The following is a 2,711-nucleotide window of genomic DNA, read 5'->3' as shown; positions in this document are numbered from 1 at the left end:
ATGGGGAATAGCGGGCTCCGCAGGAGACAGGGCACATCTAAAAAGCCTTTTAGGTCACATGGTGTGTACTGGCTCCTCCCCCTATGACCCTCCTCCAAGCTTCAGTTAGGTACTGTGCCCGGACGAGCGTACACAATAAGGAAGGATCTTGAATCCCGGGTAAGACTCATACCAGCCACACCAATCACACCGTACAACTTGTGATCTGAACCCCGTTAACAGTATGATAACAAAACGAAGTAGCCTCTAAAAAGATGGCTCACAACAATAGTAATAACCCGATTTTTGTAACAATAACTATGTACAAACATTGCAGACAATCCGCACTTGGGATGGGCGCCCAGCATCCACTACGGACTACGAGAAATAGATTTATCGGTAAGTAAATTCTTATTTTCTCTAACGTCCTAGTGGATGCTGGGGACTCCGTCAGGACCATGGGGATTATACCAAAGCTCCCAAACGGGCGGGAGAGTGCGGATGACTCTGCAGCACCGAATGAGAGAACTCCAGGTCCTCCTTAGCCAGAGTATCAAATTTGTAAAATTTTACAAACGTGTTCTCCCCTGACCACGTAGCTGCTCGGCAAAGTTGTAATGCCGAGACCCCTCGGGCAGCCGCCCAGGATGAGCCTACTTTCCTTGTGGAGTGGGCCTTTACAGATTTAGGCTGTGGCAGGCCTGCCACAGAATGTGCAAGTTGGATTGTGCTACATATCCAACGTGCAATCGTCTGTTTAGACGCAGGAGCACCCATCTTGTTGGGTGCATACAATATAAACAACGAGTCAGATTTTCTGACTCCAGCTGTCCTTGAAATATATATTTTCAATGCTCTGACAACGTCCAGTAACTTGGAGTCCTCCAAGTCGCTAGTCGCCGCAGGCACCACAATAGGCTGGTTCAAGTGAAACGCTGAAACCACCTTAGGGAGAAATTGAGGACGTGTCCGCAATTCTGCCCTGTCCGAATGGAAAATCAGATATGGGCTTTTGTACGACAAAGCCGCCAATTCTGACACTCTCCTGGCTGAAGCCAGGGCCAATAGCATGGTTACCTTCCATGTAAGGTATTTTAAATCTACCGATTTTAAAGGCTCAAACCAATGAGATTTGAGAAAATTTAGAACCACGTTCAAATCCCACGGTGCCACTGGAGGCACTATTGGGGGTTGTATATGTAGTACACCTTTTACAAAAGTCTGTACTTCAGGCACTGACGCCAGTTCTTTCTGGAAGAAAATTGATAAGGCCGAAATTTGAACTTTAATGGTCCCCAATTTTAGGCCCATAGACAATCCTGCTTGCAGGAAATGTAAGAATCGACCCAATTGAAATTCTTCCGTTGGAGCCTTCTTAGCTTCACACCACGCAACATATTTTCTCCAAATACGGTGATAATGTTGTGCGGTCACATCTTTCCTGGCTTTAATTAAAGTAGGAATAACTTCCTCAGGAATGCCCTTTTCTTTTAGAATCCGGCGTTCAACCGCCATGCCGTCAAACGCAGTCGCGGTAAGTCTTGGAACATACAAGGTCCCTGTTGAAGCAGGTCCCTTCTTAGAGGTAGAGGCCACGGATCCTCCGTGAGCATCTCTTGAAGTTCTGGATACCAAGTTCTTCTTGGCCAGTCCGGAGCTACCAGTATTGTTCTTACTCCTCTTTTCCGTATAATTCTCAGTACCTTTGGTATGAGAGGCAGAGGAGGGAACACATATACTGACTGGTACACCCATGGTGTTACCAGAGCGTCCACAGCTATTGCCTGTGGGTCTCTTGACCTGGCGCAATACCTGTTCAACTTTTTGTTGAGGCGAGACGCCATCATGTCCACCTTTGGTTTTTCCCAACGGTTCACCATCATGTTGAAGACTTCTGGATGAAGTCCCCACTCTCCCGGGTGAAGGTCGTGTCTGCTGAGGAAGTCTGCTTCCCAGTTGTCCACTCCCGGGATGAACACTGCTGACAGTGCTATGACATGATTCTCCGCCCAGCGCAGAATCCGTGCCGTTTCCGTCATTGCACTTCTGCTTCTCGTGCCGCCTTGTCGGTTGACGTGGGTGACTGCCGTGATGTTGTCGGACTGGATCAGCACCGGCTGATCCTGAAGCAGAGGTCTTGCTTGGCTTAGGGCATTGTATATCGCTCTTAGCTCCAGAATATTTATGTGAAGAGACTTTTCCAGGTTTGACCACACGCCCTGGAAGTTTCTTCCCTTCGTGACTGCTCCCCAACCTCGTAGGCTGGCATCCGTAGTCACCAGGACCCAGTCCTGTATGCCGAATCTGCGGCCCACTAACAGATGGGCCGTCTGTAACCACCACAGGAGAGACAATCTTGTTCTTGGTGACAATGTTATCCTCTGATGCATGTGCAGATGCGATCCGGACCATTTGTCCAGTAGATCCCACTGGAATGTCCGTGCATGGAACCTGCCGAACGGAATTGCTTCGTATGAAGCCACCATCTTTCCGAGGACTCTCGTGCATTGATGTACTGACACAGTTCCTGGTTTTAGGAGGTTCCTGACAAGTTCGGATAGCTCCTTTGCCTTCTCCTCTGGGAGAAATACCTTTTTCTGAACCGTGTCCAGAATCATGCCCAAAAACAACAGATGTGTTGTCGGAGTCAATTGAGATTTTGGAAGATTTAGAATCCACCCATGTTGCCGAAGCACTACTTGTGATAGTGTCACACTGGCTTCCAGCTGTTC

Source organism: Pseudophryne corroboree, unplaced genomic scaffold (assembly GCF_028390025.1).
Source record: "Pseudophryne corroboree isolate aPseCor3 unplaced genomic scaffold, aPseCor3.hap2 scaffold_3205, whole genome shotgun sequence".
NCBI lineage: Eukaryota > Metazoa > Chordata > Amphibia > Anura > Myobatrachidae > Pseudophryne > Pseudophryne corroboree.
This window is presented reverse-complemented; position numbering follows the sequence as displayed.